The sequence below is a fragment of the Pinus tabuliformis genome, chromosome 1_2 (genome assembly GCF_031772625.1).
Source record: "Pinus tabuliformis cultivar Carrire ecotype Pingquan chromosome 1_2, CPIR1, whole genome shotgun sequence".
Classification (NCBI taxonomy): Eukaryota; Viridiplantae; Streptophyta; class Pinopsida; order Pinales; family Pinaceae; genus Pinus; species Pinus tabuliformis.
In genome coordinates this window covers 761,981,257-761,996,262 of record NC_142298.1, presented here as the reverse complement: position 1 = coordinate 761,996,262, position 15,006 = coordinate 761,981,257, and the positions used below count along the sequence as shown (strand labels likewise).

Below are 15,006 nucleotides of genomic sequence, written 5' to 3'. Positions count from 1 at the left end.
AGTTTGTGTCACAATAGGTTTTACCCACAAATGTCTCTATTGATGAAGGAATCATCACTATCAGACCACCTATGCTTGGGTTTGTGTGAGTTTGCACCACAAAAGGGTTTTTCCCTTCTATGGACAAAGAACCCAACCATTGGGATTTTGCACCCAAGGTGTGGGTGTTAAATCAAGAAAAGGAATTATTGTTTATTCATTTTTGCAAGTAGAGATGCCTTAGAGGAGCAAGGGTGACCTAAAGCTACGATGAAGGGTCTTCATCAAATGAAGAAATTAATTTTCGTTAGGTTAGTTGGGGTTTGTCTTAGGATCTTGTACCCAAGGTGTGGATGTGAAATCAAGAAAATGAATTATTATTTATTCATTGTTGCAAGTGGAAAACCCATAGAGGAGCAAGCATGACCTAAGGCTACGATGAAGGGTCCTAATCAAATGAAGACATTAATTTTTCTTAAGTTAGTTGGGGTTTGTCTAGAAACTTCAAGTCAGCCTAGGCTTGGAAAGACACCCTTTGAGGGCAAAGTCTACCCTCATGAGAAAAATATAAGGAGGGAAGTTTTGAAACTCATTTTATTATCCAACAAGTGGAATTGTTCTCAAGTGAGGACGTATCCAAGGAGGCCACATAACTCAAGAAATTGAGCTACATAAAGAGCAAGAAGAAGTGTTTCATGTTTGTCCTTTTGTCTCATGCTTTGGTTCATGTTCAAGGAGGATGTTGGTTGAGTTTGGTGAGGGTTTCAATGGGCAACTATGTGCATCCAAGTAGTGGAAGAGACTTGTGGAAAAGGGACGAAAGTTCTACGCTAATCGCATTGGTACTTCTGTGATCTAGCTGCAAACTCTGGTACCTTATTAAAGGGTCAAAGCACCTAAAATAAGGTTGTTTTGGTATGCCGTGATGATTGGAGGAAAGCTGGAGTAACACTGCATGCCTTAAAGGACCAATCAAACAAGTACAACGCTGGAAGAGGGGTAATGCAGGTCTGAGGTAATGCTAGATTTGGCGCCACAGAGATATGTAGCAAGGCCTAGGATATCAATCAAGAAAATGACCATAATTGTGGTTGCTTGGAGGCTAGGTGGTAGCGTCCTCAAGGAGATAGATTGCTAAGGTTGGACGGTTGTCCATGAGGTTTTGGACAACAATTTTGATATGCATTAGTTAGGGCTTCATCTTATGCAGAGAGCCATCCTATGGTCTGTCCAAATCTCAGTGAAAGAATAGCCTAGATCTTTGATGAATGAAGAGAGTTGAGACCCTAGAAAGGGAGGTTGATGACTCTTTGTTCTATGTAGAAGTTTAAGACAAAAGGAGAACGAGAAGGGTGATGTAGTAAAGGAAAAGTTAAGGCTTGTTCTATGGTCTGAACAACAATTGTAATTAGACCTAAGATCAGGGATATAGAATGCATCTTATCACTATTGGTGGGTTGTTTAGAGTAGCCCCAGATTTGGACAATTTAAGGAGACAAATTGCAAAAGAAAGGGCAGGCTTGGAAGCCCTAGATTAGTCATGGAGTTGACTGTGTATGGCTAATTTTGGAATCTCTTTAGAATGCATCTTATCATTGTTGGTGGCTTGTTTGCAATAGCACTAGATCTGGACAATTTAGGTACAAAAATTGCAAAAGAAACTTCAGTCTCGGAAGCCACAGATTAGTCGTGGTGTTCATTGTGTATGCGTAATTTTGGAAGCACTGAGGGTTGAGCTTTGAAGGATGAAAGGGCAACTGGAGCATCTAGGAGGTTGACAAGTGGGTAGTCTAGAAGACCTCAAGTACAATGTTCATTAAAGGAATCAATGGGTTGTTACGAGGCAGAGTAATGGAGCCCTAGCTTAGTTTATGAAAGGAGCCATATGTTTGACAAGAGGGCATATCCAAAAGACCCAAGGAGTAGACTTCTTAATGGCGCTAGAAAGCTGCTAGTGGGCAAATCCGTGAGCCAAAGTTCAGTTACACAAAAGCAATTGTGATCATTGATAGTGGCAGCTTAAGATGCAAGTTCAGTGATCAGTAGATTGGGAGGCAACGGGACCCGCCATATCTGTTCAAGGTACGTGGACTGAAAGGGCTATAGTGCGTGTTGTCAACAAGTAGGTCAAGTGTAATTTGTTTAGGGTAGATTGGTGGTCATAACAGTTGCCACCAAGCCCTAGGTGTGCCCTTATATCAAGGTTGTATGTAAGGGCCATGATCCTTAGTAGGGAGCCCTAAGATTGTTGTATTACAATTTGTAACATAGCAAGTAGAGGGTTTTAAAAGTTAAAAATTGTCATGTGCACTAGTTGATTCACTGACGTATGTTATTTCATTGTGAAAAGTAGAAATGTTGTCGCATTTGAGTGTGTTTGTGTTCGCGATTTTAGACTCAAACCAGATTCTTGAGTTTTGTGGAAAAATCAACAAGCTTAAGCTTGAATTAAGTGCATGCAAACCTGCCATCCATTGGCTAATATTATAAAAGCAACAATCATGAAAAATAAGCACTAAAGATGTGAAACTAAGTGTAAATTTTCTATTACATATCAAAGTTTTAGGAAAAACTCTTGAATCTCACACACTTGAAACCATTACAAAAGGAGAAATCATTGTGCAAAAATCAAATATTTCAGTGTATTATAGGACAACAATATTTTGTAGGATAAAAGTATGGCTCACCCAATCTTTGTGGCATGTTTGAAGAATTTCTATTGTATCTTCACCACTTGACCTTTGTAGATTATACAATGTTAGTCGTTCACTACATAAAACAGATCATTATAGCTGATTATAAGAGCATAGATAAAACATAATAAATTGAATAACAAACAAGTGGAGCCACAAATTAGCAAAAGATACATTTAAGTGAAATGCACTGCATATAGGTATGTTAACTCACCTTCATTTATGAATAATAACCTCCATTTTCTCTGTCTCCTTCCTTCATTTCCTTTTCCACACCCAACAAACGAAACCAAGACCAAACTACAGAAAATGTGGAAAAAAAACAAAGGAAAACGAGTACAACACACCCAACAAATGAAACCAAGACCAAACTACAAAAAGTTTGCAAAAAAAAAAACAAAGGAAAATAAGTACAACTCAAAGCATGGCCATGCTCAAACTTCGAAAACAAAACATTAAGACAAGAACAAAGAAAAATTGCAAATATCCCCTTTGCACATCATCTCTCCTACAATGTGCTCTCCTCTGCTCAAAGGAAAAAAAGTGGGTTAAACAAAGTTAAAATATACACACAATTAGTAAAGGTAAGCATATTTCAAAACCAATAATTATTCATAATAGAAAACACACCTCCCATAGAGTTTATTGGGCACTCTCTTTTGTATTCCACTTGTTCCTGCTCATCAAAACAAGCCATCTACAACAGATAAAAAAGAAGATATTAGAATCGTTATATAATTTGAACTAAAGAGTCGAACGCAATAATTAATCATAATAAGAAACACACCTTTCTTTAAGATTGTTATATAAAAGGGGAGAGTCCATTTTGTATTTCATGTATTCATGTTCAGTGGAACAAGCCATTTGCACTAGATATACAATAAAATATTAGATTTCTAATAGAATTTAAACTAGAGAGTTTGAAGGTATGAACATGTCATGCAACTTAGTTCGATTACAGTTATATTCTGTGTTATATCTCAAAAAAACATAAATTCTATAAACTAGATGTACTTCTGCTACTAGTAATGAAAACAATGTTTTCATAAGATGTAAATTTTTCGGAAAAGGAATCTAAGCATACCTAAACATATTGAACACCCAAAATCCCAGGGTCCACAAGACATCAGTGTTGCATGTTAGCACGATGTTTGAATGGTTAAAGTGTCAGTATGCTTGTCTGGTCGACCTTACCCACCTCCTCTACAAGGCACGTTCTGTGGGGGTGTGCATGTGATGTGGAGCAAGAAAACATACTCTGCACCATCTTAGACACTGCAACTATAGTCACTCACTACACAAACTAATATAATATATGAGATCACAAACAAAAGACGAGAGAAAATGGATAACAAATATACAAAGCGATAAATTAATCATACACATACCTGTTCACCCTTAGCTAATGTTATAGCAGCAACAACCATGAGCAATAAGCCCTGAAATTGTGAACCTCAATATAACATTTCCCTTTATTCTGCATCAAAGTTATTGGAAAATCTCCAACCACACACTCATTAACAAGATCATACTACCCTGAATCCATGACAAAAGGATAAATCGATTCGCAAAAAAACAAATATTTCAGTCGATTAAAGGACAATATTCTTATGTAGGAAAAAAATATGGTTCACCAATCGTCCAATTTAAGTTAGTATAATGTCTAGGGTATCTTCACCTTGACATTCATAGACTATAAAATTGTGGTTGCTCATTACACAAAGCGAGATCGATATATTTGACTGTGAGACCACATATAAAACATATAATAAATTGAAAAGCAAACGAATGCATTCACAGATGAGCGAAAGATAATTGTGAGTAAAATGCATTGCATATAGTTAAGGTGATTCACCTTCATTTATGAATGATAACCTCCATCTTATATCTTTGACTTTCTCTCCTTGCTGCCTTCTTTTCCTATTGGACATCCAATAAACAAAACCACGACCAACCACAAGAAATGAGAGAAAAATGTAAAACAAAGCTAAACGAGTACAACAAAAAGCATGACCATGCTAAAACTCAACAAAAACAAAACATGTAGCCAATATTAAACTAACAATTGCAAACTTCCCCTTTGCACATTATCTCTACTGCAGTGTACTCTCCTCAGCTGAAATGAAAAAAAAGTGGGGTGAATAACATTCAAATCCAAACATAGATAGTAATGGTAAGCCTAATTCAAAACCAATAATTATTCATAATAGCAAACGCACCTCCTCTGGAGTTTGCTATATAACGATAAACACTCCATTTTGTATTCCACTTACTCATGCTCAACACAACAAGGCATCTACAACAAATACATAATAAGATTAATATCTTATTATTCTTAAAATCAATGTACAATTTAAACTGGAGAACTGAATACAATAATTAATCAAAATATGAAACATACTTGTCTTTGAGTTTTGTTATATAAAGGGGGACAATCCATTTTGTATTTCATGTATCCATAATTTTGATGGATTGAACTAAATATAACTTACTACACACTAACAAATGTGCTTTAATTGTTTCAGTCAATATTTACACTAGAACACACTGAATTCAACAAATGCATTTAATTATTTTAGTAAGAATTTAGACCATAACACATTGAATTGCCATGGTGGGAGCCCTTTCTCAAGACAGAGCTTTTGAAATAGAAAATCAAGCAGACTTACTCTAAGAACTTGTGACAAGGGTTAGCTCAGATATTCTAGCTATCTACATATCAAATTGTTTAGACTAATTCAATACAGTCATGTCATAGTAATTTGAATGAATAATCTTCTGCGTAGTCGTGTGAAAGCCAACATTTTGGCTGTTTGTTTTAGAGATTCATAGTGAGGAGACGATTTGTTATTGCAGAGCATGCCAAACCCAATTCTATGACTATCGCTAATGCTTATGGTTTGCAGATTGTTTTTGATACCTTGTAGGTGATTTCAGAGCTTCCTCAATTACTCGATACTTTTAGGTGATTTCAGGTCTTCCTCAATTGCTCGATGCTTCTAGGTGATCTCAGGGATTTTCAATTGCTTGTCATATGTCAAGAGGAAAGGGTTACTAGTTTTTAGCTAGAACTTCTAGGAAAAACATTTGTTGATTCAATACTATGGAACTTTATAACTTATTAAATTGCATCAATAGCTAGTCGTTTCAAGCTCACATATAGAAGTTTTGGAAAGATATGAAAATATCAATCTTATAACGAAAATTTGTAGTTTAGATGAAAGTCAAGCATAAGGTCAAGTTGTTCCCTATTTCGCAGCATTTAAAGAGGGTTCTCTTACAATCCACAGTCATGAGCACGCATCAACAAAGCTACTAGGAAAAAAGGAGATTTGGTCATATTTTATAATACTCACTGAATTTTCTATAATTGTAGTCACAATGTTCTTCAGGTTCTTTTGGTCACAGAAGGGGTAATATTGTCTATATGGAAATTGTAGAAACATTTGGTCATTGAGTTTGATATAAATCCCATTGGTGATGATCCTATGTGGGTTAGATGGGCATATATTTAACTTTATATTTAATATGAGCAGAGGGAAATTATCTGATAAGAAAGAAATTCCGTTGGGTATGAAAGCTATTAATCTTCGCAATTTTCGTAATCAATGAATGAATTGAATTGATTTACAATGAGCAGTGAAGCTCAATAAATAATACCACTGTATTTACAGAAACAACAAGTTTCTACTAAGAAAGTAGAAACAGCAAGTTTCTACTAAGAATATAGAAACAGCAAGTTTCTAACAAGAAACTGCTAATTACAATCATAGATGAGCATTAAACACTAAAATAGCATTATTCTAATACCCTCCCTTAATGCTCAATCTATTTACAACACCTATAGACCCTCTGAATTTTACAAACTTTTCAGGAGCAAGAGGCTTGGTGAAGATGTCTGTTGGTTGCTCCATTGTGGGAACATACAGCAACTGAATGGATCTGTCTTCAACAAGTTGTTGAATGTAGTGACAATGGGTTTCCACATGCTTTGTTCGTTCATGGAAGACTAGATTCTTGGCGAGTTTGAGCACTCCCTGATTATCACAGAACAAGGGAGTAGGACTTGCCTGGGAAACATGCATATCCGCAAGCATACGTCGAAGCCAAACTGCCTCACAAGATGCCTTAACTGCTCCTCGATACTCTGCTTCTGTCGAGGAGAGAGCCACTGCCTGCTGCTTCTTACTAGTCCATGTGACAACGCCGGATCCCAAACTAAACACATACCCAGCTGTAGATTTACGGTCATCAACCGAACTAGCCGAGTCTGAATTTATGTAACCACTGAGTGTAGGATCTGAACTCCGAGTGTACAGAAGTCCATAATCAGGAGTGCCTCTTACATAACGCAACACACGCTTTGCTGCTATCCAATGATCAGCCTTAGGAGCTGACATGAAGCGTGAAATGTAGCTTACTGCAAAACTGATATCAGGTCGAGTGGCAGTAAGGTAGATGAGGCTACCCACTAACTGCTTGAATAAAGTTTCATCCACAAGTGGTGAGGATGATTGAGCTGAAAGTTTGAGCCCTGGTTCCATAGGAGTCGTGGCAGGTTTGCAATCCTGCATTCTGAACCTGTCCACAAGATTTCTGGCATATTTGGACTGAGAGAGAAAGATGTTGTTCTCAGTGTGCCAAACTTCCACCCCTAAATAGTAATGAAGAAGTCCCAAATCTGTCATATCAAAAGTGTTGCACAAATCCTGTTTGATCCCATGGATCAAATGTGCTAAACTACAAGTAATGATAAGATCATCCACATAGACAACCACAAACAGGATATCATCACCAGTATGTTTGATATACAGGTTTGCATCAGATGGACTCCGCTAAAAGCAATGATCTGTTAGGTACTTGTCAATTTTCATGTACCAAGCCCGAGGGGCTTGTTTCAAACCATAGAGTGCTTTGACTAATCTACAGACTTTCTGTTCTTGACCGACAACCTTGAATCCTGGAGGCTGCGTCATGTAGACTTCTTCCTATAAGTCACCATTCAAAAAAGCACTCTTTACATCCATCTGATGGACTTTCCAATTGAACTGAGCTGCTAAGGCAAGGACAAGCCGTATGGTACTCATCTTGGCTGTAGGAGCAAAGGTCTCCTCATAGTCTATGCCTTCCTTCTGTGAGAACCCTTGAGCAACAAGGCGAGCCTTATACTTGTCTAGGGTTCCGTCAGCTTTGTATTTCACTTTATACACCCATTTGCAGCTAATGGGCTTTTTCCCTGCAGGAAGATCAGAAAGGGTCCAAGTGTGATTCTTCTGAAGACTCTGGAATTCAGCTTCCATAGCCTGTTCCCACTCAGGTGTACCCTTAGCCTCTGAATAGGTTTGAGGCTCAAAAACACTGTGTAGGTTAGCCATAAGAGCAAAATTTATTGTAGACTGTTGTTTGCTCTTATTTCTGGAAGTTCTACCTTCAAGGAGCTCATTATCCTGGAGATCACCAATAGTTTTAGCCCACCATTTAGGTCGGAGAGTAGAGGAACCAATATCAGGAGGAGGTGGAGGAGGCTCAGGAACAATAGGAGCAGTAAGAGGAGGGTTATTTTCTGGAGGAAGCTCAGGTAGTGCATCATCAAATACTGATGCTGCATCATCCCTCCCATCAGGTGGACCTAACGGAAGAAGAACACTGTGAGGTTGATCCTCAGAACATTGCTAAGAAGGAGTAGACTGAAAAAATCCTCTGTCTTCATCAAATACTACGTCCCAACTGAAGCTAAGACGACCAGTGGCTATATCTATCAACCTATAGGCCTTGTGGTGATCATTGTACCCTGTCATCATGAGTTTCTGGCTTTTGGAATCCAACTTAGAGCGCTTAGCAGCTGGAATCCAAACATTTGCAACCGAGCCAAATACTTTGAGGTGACTGATCTTAGGCTTACGGCCAGACCAAACCTCTTTGGAGTCTTCCCCTTAACAGCCTAAGTAGATGATCAGTTAAGAAGATAGATAGCAGTAAGCACTGCGTCAGCCCAGAATTTGTTCAGAACACTCCTCTGTTGTAACATGGAATAAGCCATTTCAACAACCGTATGGTTGCGACGTTCGACAACACTGTTCTGCTGAGGAGTGTAGGGTGTAGTTAACTGGGATTTGATGCCATGGGTATCACAGAAGTTGCAGAAAAGCAAAAGAACAAATTCACCCCGTTATCTATCCTAAGAAGTTATGATATTACAGCCAGACTCTTTTTCAACTAAGGACTTAAACTTCTAAAAGATACTAAATACATCAGATTTATGTTTTAGAAAGTACACCCAAATCTTTCTACTGAAATCATCTACAATAAGCAACAAATATTTGCAACCAGTAATAGAAGATGTATTCATAGGACCACAAATATCAGCATGAATTAACTGGAGTACCTTAGATGCGCGCCAAGATTCTCCATCCTTGAATGAAGACCGAAGTTGCTTGCCAGCTTGACAAGCACCACACACTCCCAATTGCTAAGTTTAACCCTGACACAAGTCCTTCACGAGATACCTGAGAGAGATACTGAATGTTTAGATGCCCATATCTCTGATGCCACAGAGTGTTGATGGGATAAACACAAGCCGTTAGAGCCACTTCTGGAGAATCACCAGTGTCAAGAAGCCTGTATAGGCCATGATCTTCTAGGCCAACAGCAACCGTAAGACGAGTTTCCCTGTCAATAATGGAGCACTTATGTGCACTGAACACCACATCGAGCTGAGGAGAGCTCCTCATAATCTGGCTAACAGACAGCAGATTAATTTCCATACCAGGAAGATGAGTGTATGCCCACCAAACTGGATCTGATCTGTACCTCTACCAACCACTGTGTACTCCTCACCTCCATCGAATACCATGGAATCACTGAATGATGAGAAGTCAATAAACCAGTCACGCCTGTGAGAGAAAGGACGTGATGTGCCAGAGTCAATGTATCAGGCAGAAGACAGGGCATAATCTGAGGACCTCTTAGCCATAAAGGCGTAAAAAGCAGATTTTGTCTGCTCAAAATGTTCTGCAACATTCGTTGTCTGATGAGACCCTCCCTGTTTCTTCTGTTCAGAAGCGATCCTCTGTCGGCAATCCTTCTTCATGTGGCCAAACTTGTGACAGTAATTACACTGCACATTTTTCTTCCTAGCAGGGTCAGAAGGTTGAGAAGAACCTTTCTGCTGAAAGGACTGAGAGGACTGATCTTTGGCAGCAAAAGCATTTTCTGAGGAGGCTGATGAAGCACCACTACCAAACTGTTGTTTCCAACGATCCTGCTGCAGGAGTTTGGTGCATAACTCCGGAAATTTCAGATCAACATTAGTGGTGGTAATGTTGATTGTTTCTATGAAGTGTTCATAAGTTTTCGGTAGACTTTTCAGAGTAATGACTACCATATCTTCTTCCTCCGTGATCCGACCAATGGCTTTGAGCTCATCGCGAATGTCTTTAATCTTGTTAAGATGTTCCTGTAAAGACATATGTTCGTCCATCATGATGGAGAACAACTGATTCTTTAGAAAGAAAGCTCTGCTCTTGTCGGATGTTTCATGCAATTCCTTCAAATGTTGCCAGATTTCGGCAGCTGTCTTGCCGGAAGGAATCTGTGGTAACTGATCATCAGTCACAGAAAGTTTGAGAAGCATAACAGCCTCTCGATTTCGATCATCAAACTTATCTTGATCTATACCAGGTGTACCAGGACGGAGTTCTTTGCCCAAAACGAGCTGGTCAAGACGCCTATATTCAAAAATGGTCAACATTCTCTGTTTCCAGATGTTATAGTTGGTGCCATTAAAGCGCTAACTGCCTTCCAACATCAGATTGGTTACCGAACCCATCTGCACGTTTTCCAAGACACAAAAAACACCAAAGGAATCCGACACGGATTTCAATGCAGATGCCGGCTAATCCGGATAAAATCTGACAGAACCAAAACAAACTTGGAGAATATTTGTATGCAAAAAAAATATATATTTTCTGAAGTGTCAAAAAATATATATATACTGAGAAATTGATACGAGCAAGTTGTCAGCAATTCATGGTCTCTATGCAAAAAAAAAAGCTATATAACATACCAAAGTTAACTGTCCAAAAAATACGTAACCCACCAGGATAGTGAATATGGGCCCACGTGCAGGACAGAAATGATTGGTGTTCCTCCGCCAAATGCCCTGTTGTTAATGCGTTGCAGATCCATTCCATCAAATTGTCAAACGCTTTGTTGGTAATGCATTGTTGTTGCATATCGTCGTGGTGCAGTGCTAGACGGATGGATACTTTCCGGCTTGACGTCGAGCACGTTTGATGGGCAAGGCCTTCAAGCGCTCTTCCCCGGCATCGTGGACGCCCAACACGACCACGGAGCAGCTGTTATGTTCGTCGCCCTCGGCCGACCTGCTGTCTGTAGCTTCTTCGGAGCTTCTGTCGCTGAACTCACTAAAGGGCAAGATGGCCTTGCAAGAGCAGTATGGTGGAGCAGCGGGAGAAGGTCATGAGTTCCAACTATACTCAACCCAAATAAATTGCGATGTAAATTGAACTTTGGTTCGGATGGATTGAACAAGTTCAAAAACCGCACAACAATACTCTCCTACAAATTCAAGTGCAATTCCGCCCCGACACTATCATTACCCTTCATGTCGACAATCCCAACGCCAAAGTGGCAATGATTTACGAATCGTTGGAATTCGAACTCCAGTTCGAGAGGCACGACAGTTCGACCCCTTCTCGCAGATGTCGAAGAACTCCTTTTAGCCACAGTATCCTATTGCCACTGGTGCGTAAATAGAGTAATTCTTCCAGTCTCGGTCTTTGCCGCAAAAGGCCGTAGGTCTCGTGGTGGTGACGTTCGTGGTGTTTTCCACCAACAGCCGATGCTCGTGGAACAGATCCAGGGTTAGACGCGGTGACAGAGCCTAACCTCGCACACAAAAAAATCCACACGGTAAAAAAAATCCAACTTCGAACAACGTCAAAACAGCGTCCGGTCCAATGAGGCGGGATGGGAGTAGTTCGAGCCTGGCCAACACGAAACACAAGCGGAGTGTATCGAATCTCTCGGATGACACCAGAAACTCTCACCAAAGAACAACTCAAACAGTAAGAAAGCAAGCACTCAGATGAAACAATGGCATCTACAATGATGCAGCAAATTCAAACCCCTAGAGAGCAATTTCGAATGAAGCAAAAAAAAATTCACGCAATGAAGAATTATTTCATTACACCATGAAGCGGTTTTCCATTACACCAAAACCCGCAGGTGTTGGTAAACGTTTCAAACCATTAACTAGGATCCCCAGGGTGGAAATTACGGATTCCAAACCAGTAACTAGGATCCCCAAGGTGGAAATTATGGACTATTCTTCTAACACCCCCTCAAACACAACTCGGGGAATCGAACCTGGGTCCAAGCTCTGATACCATGATCAATGAATGAATTGAATTGATTTATAATGAGCAGTGAAGCTCAATAAATAATACAACTGTATTTACAGAAACAGCAAGTTTCTACTAAGAATATAGAAACAGCAAGTTTCTAACAAGAAACAGCTAATTACAATCACAGATGAGCATTAAACACTAAAATAGCATTATTCTAATATTTCGGTCTAGGAATTCGATGCATATTTTTGTACTGTCACATAGGAGTGACATGCTAACAACCATATACAATAGCTTTGCCAATCATGGTAGCTTATGGTTTGTTGCGTCTGATAAAAACAAAAGGGCATGGAGCAATGCATAGGTTGGGTGGCGATTTCAATGATATTTGGAGCCCACAAAAGGATTAGGCCACCCATGCATGTGAGGAGAATCATTGTAGAAAACATTGGTCTCCTTATGTTTGTGGGCAATATAGCTCTCCTCCACCTTGCTAACCTTGCTAGTTACCAAATCAAACAAAATGAATCCCATAAAATAGGACTTTGGCGCATAGCTTTAGTAAATGAGTTGCCATACAAGAAAATTGTTATCTTCTTCACAAGTTTTTCCCGACGCTAATGTCGCTTATACAAACTATGGGTTGGTGATTATTTTTTTGTTGGAAATTGTTTTTAGCTTAAATAACTCTAATACAAAGGTGGCCTTCTCATACCTATCACAACTTCTTTCTTTGTTCGTTCCATGACAATAAAAATCATTCCTTTTTATATTTGTATGCAGAAATTGATCTCCAATCTCTTCCATTCTGCTAGCAAGCATAAGCAATTGAATTACAAAATCAGGCAAAATGAATCTCATAAAATAGGACTTTCGCCATAGTTTTGGTCAATGAGTTGCTATACAAGAAAATTATTATCTTCTTCACATGTTTTTTCCAACGCTAATGTCGCTTATACAAACTCTGTGTTGGTGATTATTTTTGGTTGGAAATTGTTTTTAGCTTAAAGAACTCTAATAAAAAGGTGGTCTTCTCATACCTATCGTGACTTTTTTCTATGTTTGTTCCACGACTATAAAAATCATTCTGTTTTATATTTGTATGTAGACATTGAGCTCCAATCTCTTCCATTTTGCTAGCAGGCATAAGCGATTGAAACGCCCAACAATGTATAAAGTCGCACAGTTGTTTGGCTACAACATCATGTTTACATCTACACAACACAAAATTAAAGGGGTTACGGTGATATAGAAAAATGTTTTGGATTTACATCAAAGACGATCTCAAATAGTTCTTTGGGAGATAAGTATCATTGAAGCTTCTCAGCATATCTCGAGATCGATTCCAGCAATGGAAGTGCAAAGTTAAGTGAAATGTGCTTCTACAGGACTGGATCTCTACTGATGAAGGAGTAATCACTCTTAGACCACTTGTGCTTGGGTTTGTGTGAGTTTGCACCACATAAGGGTTCGCCCACAAAAGTCTCTATTGATGAAGGAGTCATCACTATCAGACCACCTATGCTTGTGTTTGTAAGAACCCAAGCATTGCGATTTTGCACCCAAGGTGTGGGTGTGAAATCAAGAAAAGGAATTATTATTTATTCATTGAATTCCCATGGTGGGAGCCCTCTCTCCAGAGAGAGCTTTTGAAATAGAAAAACAAGCAGACTTATCCTAAGAACTTGTGACAAGGGTTAGCTAAGATAGCCATGAAGTTATCCACATATCAGATTGTTTAGAGTAATTCAATATAGTCATGTCATAGTAATTTGAATAAATAATCTTCTGCCTACTCATGTGAAAGCCAACATTTTGGCTATTTGATTTAGAGATTCATAGTGAGGATACGATTTGTTATTGCAGTGCCTGCCAAACCCATTTCTATGACTATCACTAATGCTTATGGTTTGTGGATGGTTCTTGATACCTTCTAGGTGATTTCAGGGTTTCTTCAATTGCTCAATAATTCTTCGTGATATCGGGGATTTTCAATTGCCTGTGATATGTCAAGAGAAAAGGGTTACTAGTTTCAAGCTAGAACTTTTGGGAAAAGCATTTGTTGCTTCAACAACTTCGATAGCGGATTTGTGTACATAAGGTCAAGCTATGGAGATTTATAACTTATTAAATTGCATCAGTAGCTAGTTATTTCAAGACCACATGTAGAAGTTTTGGAAAGATATGTAAATATGGATCTTATAACGAACTTTTGTACGTTAGATGAAAGTCAAGCATAAGGTCAAGTTGTTCCCTATTTTGGAGCTTTTAATGAGGGTTTTCTCTTACAGTCCACAATCATGAGCACACATCAACAAAGCTACTGGGCAAAAAGGAGATTTGGTCATATTTGATAATACCCACTAGATTTTCTATAATTGTAGTCGCAATGTTCTTTAGGTTCTTTTAGCCACGGAAGGGGTGTTAAAATTGGTAAACAAGGCCAATTTCACCTTAGGACAACTCATATGATGAAGATGATTATTGCGTTGTATTCATCTTTTTGAGAGGTCCAATTTTGATATAAAGATCATCTCATTCTGACAAGCAGAAATGGAATTTTGAATTTATTCTTTCTCATGGACAAATTTTCAAGGTCGGCCTCAGTCAAATGTAGGCTCATGAAGCCCAATAGATGTGTCTCCTCACCCTCAACGAAGTATATAAATAGAAGTGACCCCTCTCTCATTTGGACATCATATCAACTCATGACATCATCTTCTCTCTCCTCTCTTGATTGGTTCGTACAACTGGAGGCTCTCTACTTCGCACGCATGGAAGAGGACAGATTTCTTGATTGGTTTTGGAGGTTGAAATTTCGGAGATTAGGGCATGCGTTGACCAATGTTGACTTGGGGTATTTGTCCATGTGTTGACTTCGATTTTGTGGGCGGAATTCTGATTTCTACATGCCACATTCATTGGCATGAGTTTTGAGGTGTTTGGGGACTGTTTGACTGTGT

General features: G+C 39.0%; 1 long non-coding RNA gene across 1 annotated transcript in view; it reads right to left on the bottom strand.

The window, feature by feature from the left end:
• Positions 1 to 4,528: 4,528 nt before the first annotated feature.
• The window catches only part of LOC149208044 (uncharacterized), a 30,980-nt gene continuing 20,502 nt past the window's right edge, over positions 4,529 to 15,006 (bottom strand). Inside the window, exons 4-6 of the long non-coding RNA XR_016252063.1 lie at positions 4,892 to 4,968; positions 4,736 to 4,788; positions 4,529 to 4,592 (exon numbers count right to left, since the gene is read on the bottom strand). This is a non-coding gene — a long non-coding RNA (uncharacterized LOC149208044). The remainder of the gene's footprint in view (positions 4,593 to 4,735; positions 4,789 to 4,891; positions 4,969 to 15,006) is intronic.